General features: G+C 39.9%; 1 protein-coding gene across 8 annotated transcripts in view; it reads right to left on the bottom strand.

Annotated features, from left to right (window-relative positions):
- EBF1 (EBF transcription factor 1) overlaps positions 1 to 14,289 on the bottom strand; it is a 377,261-nt gene that overhangs the window by 42,650 nt on the left and 320,322 nt on the right. The window lies entirely within an intron of this gene.

Below are 14,289 nucleotides of genomic sequence, written 5' to 3' on the forward strand. Positions count from 1 at the left end.
ATGTATATTTTCCTTGTGAAATACATGATGTGCTTTTAGGAAGAGAAATCCAATCGCTGAATCCTAAAACCACTATTGGTTCATGCAAAGCTCTCAAGAAATTAACCACAAGAAGAGCCCTTAGGGTAGAAACAAACAAACAAACAAATAAATGCTATTGTGTAGTTGTGTGCCACGCACAGTGAGGCAGGGTGTGAGAGAATGTGGGTGAAAAAAGGACAACCATTTTAGTGATTACACTACACTGGGGTTTGGCATAGCATAGGGCAAGGATCCATCAAATGTATGCCCTGCCCTAGAAAACGAAGGTACATTCTTTTACCTCTGGTGGACATGCCCAAGGATTAAGGCTTTCTGGGAAATGATATATAACGAAATGAAAAAGGTATTTAAATATACCTTCTTGAAGAAACCAGAGGCCTTTCTCCTGGGTATGGTAAGCCGTGTGGTGTTAAAGAAGGACAGAACTTTCTTTATGTATGCTACTACAGCAGCAAGGATTCTTATTGCGAAGTATTGGAAGACACCAGATCTACCCACCCTGGAAGAATGGCAGATGAAGATGACAGATTATATGGGACTGGCAGAGATGACTGGCAGAATCCGAGACCAGGACAAAGAGACAGTGGAAGAAGATTGGAAGAAGTTCAAAGACTATCTTAATAAACATTATAAAATTAATGAAGGCTAAAAAGATATGGGTTTAAAAATTAGTGGTTTGCAGGGGCGTTGATTAAGGAAAAAGAACAGAATTATCAAAAACTATGGGAAATATGGGAATGGATTTGCTGATAAGATAAATGAGATTAGAATACAGAAGGGGGAGGTGTGAGGAGGAGGTGTGAGGAGGGAAATTAGGTTTAGAAAATAAGGTTTGAAAATAAGGTTTGAATTTATACTTGTTTTTGGTTTGTTGGTTTATGTATGTTTTTATTGTTGTCTGTGTTTATATGTGTTTATTCGAAACTTTAATAAATATCATTTTTTAAAAAAACCAAATGTATGCCCTGCCCTGTCCTGTCCTGCCCTGCCCCACCTGCTAGGTTACCAGAATAGGTTGCTGGGGGAAGTTCCCATCTCAGTGTAGACTGGAGTGGTACCCCTGCCCCTGGTAACCTGGAAGTGTGATATCTGGCCCTCCAGGGCCACCCAACATAGGGCCAAGGGCCTTATTACACCAGCTCAGGACCAATGCTGCCCCCTGGCTCAATGCCACCAGTGTGCCACTGCTCTGTTTGAACTGTGTCTACACCATCTCTGGCTCATCCCTACCTCTCTCCGTCTTTGTATGCATCAGCATCTCAGAAGGAAGGAGGTCAGGTGAGCGACACAGCCCCACCGCACCAAACATTCACTGTTGGGAGTCAATCTCTGCACACCACCCAAAGGGTAGAAGAATGGGTCATGGCAACACAAGACAGGGCCTTCTCAGTGGCTGCACCAATACTGCGTAACCCCTTGTACTGTAGGTGGCTGTCTCTCTGGTTGCCTTTTACCAGTTGATAAGTTCGAAAGCATGTCAAGTGGGAAGGTAAACGGTGTTTCCGTGCACTGCTCTGGTTCGCCAGAAGCAGCTTAGTCATGCTGGCCACATGACCCGGAAGCTGTACGCCGGCTCCCTCAGACAATAAAGCGAGATGAGCGCGCAACCCCAGAGTCGTCTGCAACTGGACCTAACGGTCAGGGGTACCTTTACTTTTAAGGACATTTTTATTGCAATAGGCTTTTACCCACTGTTTTATTTGAGGTTACGCTTAATCTGTGGTCTCTTCCTTTTGTTATATTTTTATTGTTATGTTTTCGAAGTATATTTATTGTTGACTTTTTCAATTGTTTTCTATGACATTGCAATTTTTGTTTGTGGTAAGCTACCCTGTTCATAGTTCATAGGCACTAGAATGGTGAGATAAAGATATTTCTATCTCTCTATAAATAAATAATAGACAGATGCACAGCTTTGAAGACCAGCCTTGCTATTATTCAAGTTGGAGATAAAATAAATCTCTTGCAATTATTCTGGTGAAATTCCGGGCTAACTTGTTACTTTGTATAGGTGAATAAATGGATTCATTTATAGAGTCTTTTTTGCCATTGTTTTTAATGAGAGATGGATTGAATGCAACCTCTTCTACCATACATAAAATACGTTCCTTCATTCCCCAATGTCCTTCTATAAAATCTTTTTTTTTTCCACAGATGGAAAAAAATATCAATACCATTTTCTTTTTTTAAAAAAAAAAAAAAACTTTTAGTCTAACAGTCAGTATTTGTGTTCTTGACATCCATCTATACATTAAAAACAAAGTTAGCACATACTGTAGTTAAAATGCATTCCCATTACCCTAAATTTCAAAAGTACACTGAAAGTACTACCAACTTTAAAAACTGTATTAAATTCAAATAGGTCCCAAGGCTAATGGAAGCAATTTGTGTACCAACCCAAACTGACTGGCCTACTTTTCAAAATACAGGTATGATAATCTCATGGTTTTAAAAGGACATTTAAATTGAAATACTGTGAATATAGTACATAATTATACCAATAGCACCCTTTAACTTGTCAGCTTGTAAATCTAAAAGGCTATCAATCATTTCTAAAGAGGAAATAAACCTTAAAATTCTTTGATTGACTGTGCTTACTTTTTATGGGTTTTTTTAAAAAAGAGATAGAGAAAGAAGGAAAAAATGGATTAAAGTGGCCAGAAATCCATTTACAAAAGTACATTGTTTTACATAGGTGAGTAAAAAGCCAATAATTACATCTCCAAAAGACATCTAAATCAAAGTAAGTACTTTCACCTCACTTATGTATTTTAAGTTGCGTGGAACTTCAGGCAACTTTTTTATTAAAATACTTTTTAAAATGCAATGCTTATTGAAGTAGCTAATAGAATAGCATTTTCATTTAAGGTAATGTAATCATTTTTGCAAATATGAGATTTAAGCCATTTTCTCCTATCTAAACAGTAAACTTTCAACCTGTCTCTTGTGTGAATTAACTAAAATTACACCCAGGTGTACAAAATCTGTCTATCTATGCTAGTGTATGAGTTAAGGCACAATATTTATTATTCTTTCCATTTTATGAATTACTACTTAAACCCTTGAGGAAGAACTTTCCTTCAGATTAGACTTGAAGAGTGGAAGCCTTGGAAGCTGTTTATGCAGCCTTTTTGAAGCAGTAACTCATAAAATCCAACACACTTAACAGAAAAATGTAAAATCAGAGCTGGAGGTGAAATTATTTTCATGTTTCCAAAATTGTAACTTAATTTGTCATCCATCTTGCTTTAATATCCTTAAGAAAAATGTGTCTTCTGAACTAAATAAATTGATAACTCTTATAAATAGACAAAGAAAATACAAGTTTTTGGATCTTCTATTTTGTTTCAAAATCAGAATTAAAAGGATTGTCATTTTTTTTAATAATTCACATAATGAATGAAGCTTTTGAATGTTAATTGAAAGACTGTCTGATATACAGAAGGGTGGAGTCTGTATCTCCAGCCAGGCTGCCAACTTACAGCACAATGATCAACACTAAATATCAGCAATTAAAAGAACCTGTTCAAATATCATGTGGAACTGATAGCTTAGGGTAGTCTTGGGAAACCCGTTCAGATGCAGTGGGGAATAATTGAATTAGACACATTATAATGTTATTATCTGAGGAAAAATAAATATACTACATAGAAGCATAGTGGAGATACCTCAAACCTCAAGACGAAGGACAAAGCTTGGGGTTTTGTTTCACATGCAACAATGGTTTCATTTATTTATCTCTTTCTCTCCCTTCTGCTGCTTCTCGTAGATTTTTCTCTATTATTTTAGTTCAACCCCTCTTCATCCATCCAGCTGCTTTAAAATACTTACAAAAATTGCCTCTAAACATCAAGCATTTGAATTATACAACTAGCACTGTGGTGCCAGAAAGCCTCTTCTTTTCTTCTTCCAAACATGCCCCCCCTCCCAGTTATATTTTGAGATTAATCCTTCTCAAGGAATAACACTGTAACTCTGGAACTTATAAAATGTTTTCAAACCACTACATAAGTATAGTTTTGATAAGACATAATAATAATAATAATAATAATAATAATAATAATAATAATAATAATAATGTTTATTGTTTATTGTTTATACCCCGCCCATCTGGTTGGGTTTCCCCAGCCACTCTGAGCGGCTTCCAACAAAATATTAAAATATAATAGTCTGTCAAACATTAAAAGCTTCCCTAAACAGGGCTGCCTTCAGATGTCTTCTAAAAGTCTGGTAGTTGTTTTTCTCTTTGACATCTGATGGTAGGGCGTTCCACAGGGCGGGTGCCACTACTGAGAAGGCCCTCTGCCTGGTTCCCTGTAACTTTGCTTCTGGCAGTGAAGGAACCACCAGAAGGCCCTTGGCGCTGGACCTCAGTGTCTGGGCAGAATGATGGGGGTGGAGACGCTCCTTCAGGTATACTGGACCGAGGCCATTGATGTTGATAAAAATCACACACACACTTTATATACTGATTTAATTTTTGCTAACTTCAGATTTGTAAGTTCTACCTTGAGAAAGGAATAATTGTCCTAGAATAAAGTGAACTGAACAAGGAGTATTCATAGGCCAACCAGTGTGTCGAAAAAATGTGTGTTGTGTGTGTAAGTGCTGCATCTGATCATCTCATCTTTGGTCTGCAGGACCTGTGGAAGTCCTGTCAGGATGGTCTTCATGGTTTTTGTGTTCATGACAAGACATCTTTCTTTTTCCAGAACACCACTATTGTGGAAGAGGCAAGATGGTGAGGACATAACTGGCGGGGGGTGGGGGATGACAGAGAGTCTTCATACCTTCACAGGACTAAAAGGAAGCCAATGAAATTCTATGGCTGGATGGCAGCTGTTCAGTGTTTGGTTAACAGTGAAGTAAACTTTTCAACCATTATTGAATGTTGTTCTGCTCACACAGAAAATCTAAGCTCTAGGCCTAACAAAATGGTAGCTTTAGATCCCCGTAATTAAATACACATGCATGAATTAGGGAGGCTTTTATAGGTTTCTAGCATGCTCATTTCAATTAATCAAATCTCTTCAAATCTCACATCATTGGGTATTTCCTGTACTTATCTCTTCCATTCCACACGGAAGACCAAGGCAACCTCTCCAGCAGGCACACAGCTCATCATAAAGGGAAGGATGTAATTTCTGAATTATACCACTATGTTGTGTCTCTTTTTCCTAAGTGCTGCTTCTCACCTTTCTGCTTATTAACTAAATTGACATATTTTCTATTTCACATAGAGGCCTTTAAAAAAACAAAAAAAGCACTCTTCTATGTGGTAGCTAACATCAAGACGTTTCCCACCCAGTCCAGAGGATTGATATGGTAAGCAGGTGGTATACTTAACAGGGCCTATAAGAAAAAGCTGCTACATGACTGTGTTCCTTGACATCCTTCATTCACATGAGGTTGTGACATGCACATAGGTCCAAGTACAGAAACCTAGAAGTTTAGAAGAAACCTGGATGGTTTCAGGGTTCAGTACTACCCAGGTGTGGAACCTGGAGTCTCCTTGGGAGGAGCTGAGGGAGAGAGCAGACAGGCCCTCCAGCAGATAGGCCCCCATGTTGTCAATGAAACTGAGGAGCAGCCAGATCAAGACACTCTCAACCCAAACCAGAAGTTTCCACAATGGTTGCCTGGGTTCCTGGCCAGCTTTTGTCCTTGCCCCTCATCATCTCTAGGGCTGGTAGAGATAGTGAGCTTCAGGACTGCCAATGAAGTGCCAAAATAAATCTATGCAATCCCCCTCAGGAAGAGGGAACATGGGAGCAGGTAGCACTGCCTGGATGAGGGCCTGGTTCAGAGCAGGGAAAAAGCGGAGCCCCAACCTCTCATATCAGCTCTCAGTATGAGCTCTAGTGAAAAGCCTTCCTGGCCAGAACCTCCTTTGCCTCTAGGCATGACCACAAATATTAATCTTCAATCCTTCACACCACATTTTCAAACGCCTCTCTTGATGTGCAACATCCCCCTTGAAGAAGACATGTTGTACATGTTACTGCAATGACAAGCAAACATATCTGATGGGATAGATAAATAAATAAATAAATATGGCAAATGAGCATTTATTTTTCTGCTTATGAGACAACACAGACAATGGAAACTAGGAAACGTGGCAAAAACCAACCAACCCAAATTCACCAGGAAACCCCATGTCCCTCTCTGACCATATACTTCTCAGAAAGCAGTGGCAACACAACAGAGCCACAAGATTGATATGGCAAGTTCCCAACCATGCACCTTTGTATGCAACTAGGGCTTTAATTGGCCCCCGGGGAAGCATAAAAATCTACTTAACACACACATCATCAATGGTAAGAGTATATTTTGCAAATCTCACATGCAAAGAAAGTTTTCTTTCTTAATTAAATGCCATTAAATGGAACCATACAAGCGCTGGGACTGTTTTTGTTGTGGTTGTTGTTAATATGATCTACCCTTTACTGTATAAAGCTTCCTTTTCATTAAACTGCCCCCCAAAAAGTGTTTATTCCCATAGGCAATGGAAAATGGAAGTGGGAGGAGCAACATCCTACTATGGAGACACAAGGCTTGGGTGTTACAGAGGCTATTGCAAGACTAACTCAGAGTTTCCTTGCTTTTTATGACTTTGTGTGTCTCTTTCACTTAAACATATTCCTGGGAGTTTAATTTCCTTTTCTTAATGGTAGTGCGGCATGATGTAATTCTTTTCTCAAAATAGAAAGATATGTAGCTAATAAGAAATGTAAGATTTCAATTTTACAGCAACCTAGAGTCTAAATAAACAGTCAGCACATTCATCAGATTATAAATAACATTTCACAACCAAATCAAACTACAAAACTAGCACCTGTGGTCCTTGGGTTCTTATGGCGACTGCTCTTTATTCCAATTAAAGGTGCAGCGGGGGCGAAAACCAAGGTACCACTGTATATATAATATCTCTCCCCCCCACACCTTCAACATAATCCAGAAAGTTCAAAATTAAGGCTTTGTCCACACTTCTAATAGTCCTGTTCCTAGAAAACATGGGTGCAAGAGTTGATTTGCCTTTGCCCTGCTGCCTTCCCCTGGAAAGCCTGCTCTTTTGTGCTAAATTGGAACAAACAGTAATCCGTAGAAAACCTGATCTGGTTTCCCCAGTGGAAAGCAGTGGGGCAAACAGAGGTGTGGATAAGCCCTACATGTCAGTGGCAATTTTGAGCAAGTGAGGAACGCAAAGCTACTGCGGAAAACTGAACCTTTACATTTGCAGTGCCACATGGGTGCCCATTACTACCATACATTATCTACACCAACCGTTGTCAAACTGTTGCCTCCCAGATGTTCTGGGCTACAACTTCCATCCTTCCCAACCAGCACTGGTTAATGGGACATGTAGTCTGGAACCTCTTGAGGGCACCAGGTTCACAAAGGCTGAGTGGCACTCTTTAAAAATAAAAATTAAGACAGGCAACACCAATCCCCTACCATAAAGAGGGATTATCCATCCGCAAACACCACTTCCCATTACACATGTGCTTCCTTAGAGATTAACCTACATAAACCAGACTATAATGTGCCACCAACAGAGAGCAGGAACAAAGGAGGTCTTTCCATGCTGAGCCTGCATGATTCAGGGATATTTAATATACCAAGCCATGGAATGAGCAAAGCCTTCCTGTCTTTTTGTCTAATAGTGCCTGTAGGGTGGAGCAGAGACCTACAGTCATAGCATATGGGAAAGGAGAAGGGCACATGGTGAGAAATGCACCATATTTGATAAAAACACACATTTCTCAAGCTGGTTCTGTTCATTTGTGGATCCACTAAAGGAACTGTGTGTAGGTGAAGCTTTGAGATATCTCTTTATATATGACAGCCTACACCAACCCGGAGCTCTCAGGAAGTTTGGGATTGCAACTCCCACCAGCTCCTGCCAATACAGTTCTGCTGGCTGGGGTTGATTGGAGGTACAGTCTAAAACATCTAGAGGGCACCAAGCTTACTAATATCTGATTACATTCATTCTTCCTATGCAAGGCATGGTTGGTCATACGATTGGGCCAATAATCTGAGGCTGAATCTTGACAAGATGGAGGTGCTGCGGGTTGGCGATTCCTGTATCTGGGAATTAGATCGGCAGCCTGTTCTGACGTTTGTTGTCTGGGACTCCTGGATTCCAACCTGACACTAGAATGTCAAGTGGCTTCTGTAGCTAGGAGTGCTTATGCCCAATTTAGGTTGCTTCACCAGCTACAGTCATTCCTGGACCAAAATATTGTAATGCACTCTGTGCGGAACTGCCCTGGAAGATGGTTCAGAGGCTGGAGCTAAACCAGAATATGGCTGCAGTGTTGATAGGTGGCGTAGATAGAAAGAACTGGCTGCCAGTGAGATATTGGGCCCAATTCAACGTATATTAGCATATAAAGCCCTAAACTGCTTGGGACCCAAGTATTTAAAAGAGTACCTTCCCCTCAATGGTGCTTCATTTGTGAAGTACACTTCCCGGGGAGGTGAATCTGCCTTCCTCACTAACTTTCAGGAATAACAAAATTATTACTTATTATTTATTAACTTTATATGCCACCCTTCATCCAAAGATCTCAGGGAATAAGATAATATTCCTGTTCACCCAGGTTTTTGATAGCTGGTAGATACTATAACTAGTTAGCTTTACATTATCAGCCGTGGTGGGATATGATTGTTTTTAGATGTTTGTAATGGATTTTATATGTTTAAAATATGTTTTGATTTTATTTTTAGTTGTATTGTTACTTCATTTTTTTGTCTTTGGCTCTTGGCAGGAATGGTGGGCCAGAAATTTAAATTAATAATAATAGTAAAAATAACAGGAGGAGGAAGAAGAAAAAGGAATATCTATAATAGTAATGCTTGTAAATGCAAAGAATGTGTAATAAAACTTTACGAAATTTTATTGAACATGAATGTTTTGAAAAAATAAAATTTTGGCTAGCAGCAAAAGAACATGTCAGGACTCAAACTGTGTAGGGGCAAAAGGCCCTGTCCCCCAATGTCCCCATGAGTGCCAGCCCCACCTAACCCACAATAGACCTATTGTAAAGAAACATTCCCAAACCAACGAATGCATTCTAAATGCAGCACACCTACTATCCTAATATTAACAGCCCTTCTTTCATTTCAGAAGTAATTAGCAGATTGTACACCAAATGGAAGTAGTAAAATATTGAACTGACCATGGAGAGTAATAGAATAAGTGCATTTAAACTATTAATACTAAAGTAGCCTGGCCTTTAAGGGGGTGGGAAGAGGGAGCTGAAATTCTGTGGCTTTAAGCAGCCTTTAAATTCAAAGCCAGAGACATTACTTTCCCCTATAATTGTTCAGCTTATATCCCAAAGAGTTTTGACAATAACTGTTATCAGGAGGGGAAATCATAGCAACCTGTCTGATAAACATGTTTCCCTGCCCTCACACCCTGGTGAGCACTGTGACACTCTCCTTTTATCATCTAGTGTGTGCTCAGAATGAGCTTAGAACAGCAATTGCCAGGAATAGGCAGGCGATAAACTGCATTGATTTAACACATCTTGTTTTCAATCATGCTCGGATTTTCTGAGCACGCATTTTTCCTGTACTCCAGCTTGTAGCTTTTATCTGACGAGCTGATCCCTTTTCACTGGAAAATGAAAAGGTCGCACAATAAGACACGGTTTACTGGAACTCCAACACGCACCGGGGAAAGTATTTTAGATAAATACTGGCAGACATAGTGGAGCTGAATTTCAACACCACAATTGCTTAACAACAATACTTATTACTCTCCTAGAACAAGCCAACAGCACCTTACGGCTCGCAGTAGGGAAGAACACCAAGTCAGACGTGATAGTGGGAAAAAAATAAATAATAAATAACAACCTTCTACAAGACTGTTTAAAGATATGGGGTTTTTTTTAAAAAAAATAACTGAGCAGAGAAGAATAAGTGAAGCATCTTTTCAGCAGTAGCCACTAGCCTATTGAGAAGTTGGCAATAAGCCACATCCCATGGGCCAATATGAATTCCCAAATAAATTGAGCAACCCAGTTTGGTCAAATTAGATAATGAGAGAAGGGAAATTATATGATGAAAATGTAATCTTACTAATCAATAGTGATGGATGCTGGACAAACCGCTTCTTCCAAGGTTGAAATCCCAAGCATCCTTGCTTAGAAGTAAACTTCATTGGTGTCAGTGGGATTTAACTTTGTTTAACATTGAAGTGCAAGTCACTACTGGTTTTGTATAGGAATCTGCCTAATACCAAGGCAAACTATCTATCCATATAACCTAGCATTGCCTATTCTGACTGGCAGCACATCTCCAGACTCTCATCGCCTCCTATCTGGTTCTTCAAAATGGAGGATGGAGGATTTGAACCTGGGACTTTCGACATGCAAAACTATTTGTGCCTTTCCAAACTATGTAAGTATTAGAAATATCAATGCATAAGTCCTTTTTGTAAAAAAACAAAACAAAATATTTTATTCCAGAAATGCATATTTTAAACCGAAAATGGTCATATCTGTGGATCTGCTTAAACATAACACTCCAGCTAATTTATTTTTTAAATATTTGTAGTAAAAAATGTTTTTGCATTTGAGAGCCTGAAAGCCTCAGACCTTAATGTCCCCTTGGGGGCTGGTTCTTATTGGCTACTGATTTCCCCTCCTCCTTTATACTCACTGTCTTGGCCTCATTTGACCACACACCCATGGTTGTGGCAACCAATGTAACTTTATTTATAGGTATCCATGACATCAATAAAAGAAAACTTGGTGGGATGGCAGAGCTTACCTGACCTTTGGTCAGTGACACCACAGCTGCTTGCTGGGAGGGAGAGGGCCAAGGCAGCAGCAAAGCTGGCACATTATCTATGTATTACTGGGCGCATTATCTATGTATTACTGGGCTACAGCATGATAGGAGAAGGAGATTGAGTTTTTCCTGTGCAGCACAACAGGTGCATTGTCTACTTTTATGTTTCAACGCATAGGGTTTTGCTGTAAGAGCCAGGATAGAACCATTTTGCATTTTCAACAGCATCCAACATTAGTTTTATGTTTCTGGGTCCATCCCCTCTAAAGCAGGCTTAGGCAAACTCGGCCCTCCAGATGTTTTCGGACTACAAATCCCATCACCCCTGACCACTGCTCCTGTTAGTTAGGGATGATGGGAGTTGTAGTCCCAAAGCAGCTGGAGGGCCGAGTTTGCCTACGCCTGCTCTAAAGTATAAGAAATAGCTGTTTGTCAGCAGCAGAGCATTGGATAAGTTGCGCCAGTAGTCTCATTTGGGACAGCAAATCCTGTTCCCTTTCTAAGGAGTTGCCTCTTAAGTAGTTTAAAGCTTAGGAAACCTGGATTACCTTTCTAAAAAGAAAGAACGCCAGAATACTTTTTGTTTTATGGAGGCAAAGTCCTTGGGGGATTGTTTAAAACCCAACTAATATTCTTGAGTGCTGAAGTTTGCAGTGATACCTTTTACACGATCATATGTGTGTAAAAATACTTACTGATAGATGGTCCTTATCTGTTACACATTCGAGGAAGCTAAGGAGAGGAAGTTATTCTGTCTAAATATCAAGAGTGACTTATGCTCTAGGGCTTTTGGTAAGTGGGTTTTCAGAGTGCAGCATTTCAAGAAGACACATATTTGTATTTAAGAAAAGCTTCCTTGGGGATGATATCTTATTGAGGTACTTCTATATTCACTGAGACACAAGATGCTTGGGTGATGGTGAGGAGAGAAGCGCATTTGAACGTAAAGTACGATCCAATGGTTCATTAATTAACTTCTCAAGTTCCAAAAGTAATAGAATGTAACATCACCGCCCCAAACTTCACTTGGGCTAAAGTCAATAAGAGCTCTGTCACTGCCATGCAGCCAGGGATGTCATGTCTAGAGACCCCCACAATTGTGTTCGGTACTGTAAGGTGGACGGCAGTCCATTCTCTCCATCTTTGTGCATTTTATACACTAGTATAGAAGGATGTTTCACATGTGCACATTCATTGCTTGATGACAATAGCATGAACAAGTGACTTGAACGTGTGAAATACCACAGACAAAATTTTATATTACTTAATATCATCTCAAAACAAGCTTTCCAAAGGAGTCGGTGGACAGGGTCAGGCACAGACCATCAACTGTTGAGTAATGAACCAGCACAGAGATGCACACAATTGTCTAGGTGAGATGACAAAGTAGAATGCGAAGGGAAGCCCCAAATGTGAGGGCTGGCATTATTGTGTGTGTTAGTGACCCACATCCTCCTCTTCTATATAATGTAATGATATAAATATATACTACCTGATCTGCCAGAGGCAGTTCCAGATATAATTTTGGAGAACCTGCCTTGGCAAGTCCAGCTCAGGACTAGGATTCCATGAAATATACAAAGACGGTGCAATCCTTTCCTCTGGACACTACTTTGAAAAGGCTAACCTTAGATGGTTCCCTCTTTCAGATAAGGAGAAAGTAAGAAGAGACTTATGAATAAATTATTGTTTCTATCTCTCTCCCCTTTCTAAACAACACTATGGGCAAACCTTTTCAGACGATGAAGGCCATTACAATAGCTCCCCTCCCCCTGATATACAGCAGGAAATTATTTATACAGTGTTATCTTGGTTTAGGAACAGTCCTGTTTACGAACAATTCGGTTTACGAACTCTGTAAAACCAGAAGTGGTGTCCCGGTTTACGAACTTTACCTCGGCCTAAGAACAGAATCCGAATGGTGGAAGGGCACCGGCGGTGGGAGGCCTCATTAGGGAAAGCGCGCCTTGGTTTAAGAATGGCTTATGTTTAAGAACGGACTTCGGGAATGGATGAAGTTCATAAACCGAGGTACCAATGTACATAGTAACACTGAATTAAGATGCCATAGAGTAGGAACATGGGAGTCTGCCTTCAAGTGAGACAGACCATTGGTCCATCCAACTCAATATTGTCTACAGTGACTGGGAGTGGTTCCTCCCAAGTTTTTCCTTCCCAACCTAGAAATACCATGCATTGAACCTAGTTCTGCTCTACCACAGAACTATGGCTTTTGCCCTAAGGGACAAAATATGATATGGCTAAGCAGGAGATTCAACACACCTACACTTTAGGCTGTGGATAGCTAAATGCACAGGGAACCAGGAACCCACTTAGGAAAAATATGTTCCTTTATAGCTCTCTCTCAACGTGGTGAAAACTTCTTAAAAGTAGGTATAGATACACAAACACTGATTGTTATATTATACAAATGATAATACACTAACCTAAATACTCCCAGGGGTGGGACCACAGACAAACAATATACTTCCATATGAAAATTTAGCAGCAAGTAAATTTTCTCAGCCTGACAGTTATTGCAACATTCAATACACAAACGCACACACCAACGCTGTGACTATCTTCTACCTCAAGTGGGCCCTTGGTGAGGCAGTATTTGATTTATTGCAGAATTCTTCTTTTTTTCTGTATAGCAAATAAAGTATAATTTGATTAAATGTAAATGAAGCAAAAAATAGTTACAGTAGCTTGTCTAATGCAATTTATAGTACGAAATGCCTGTCATTTGACTCAGTTTTTAATTCAAAAAGGGAATAGGAAATAGGCTGAACAGTCTAAGGGAAAGCTAACCTAAAATTGTTCCATTCCTCCTTAGAAATATGATTGAACTAAGGAAGAATAGCAAATTTTAGGTTACAAAGAGACAAGCATTGAGCAGACAAAGATCCTAAGGCAAGAATCACTTGCAGCCCGGTTTTCTGCAAATGTTTAATATGATATAATGTGTATATATTACAATACTAGAATAAGGTGGAATAAGTACACATCTTAAAATATTTACATCTTGGATGGCTATAATATGCTGAATGTAGCTAAATTAACATAAGAACTTAAGAAGAGCCTGCTGGATCAGGCCAAAGGCCCATCTCGTCCAGCATACTGTTCTCACAGTGACCAACCAGATGCCTATGGGAAGCCTGCAAGCAGGACAAAACTCTGCCCATTTGTGAATTCCCAGCATACTGCCACTAACAGTGGAGGCAGAACACAGCCACTGGGGCTAGCAGTATTCTCAGGTGATATATTCACACCTATTTCCCACAAATGGAATGTGCTCACACCTGTGGTGTACAGCAACTGATAGAAGAACACTGCCTCCAACTGTAGCAGTAAAGCTATTCCAACCGGGTTAGTAGACATATCCCTTTTTTAAAGGATATGGCTGCTAATCCGATTGGAGATGCTCTGCTTCCACCAGGG

The sequence above is a fragment of the Podarcis erhardii genome, assembly GCF_964252035.2.
Source record: "Podarcis erhardii genome assembly, chromosome: 2".
NCBI lineage: Eukaryota > Metazoa > Chordata > Lepidosauria > Squamata > Lacertidae > Podarcis > Podarcis erhardii.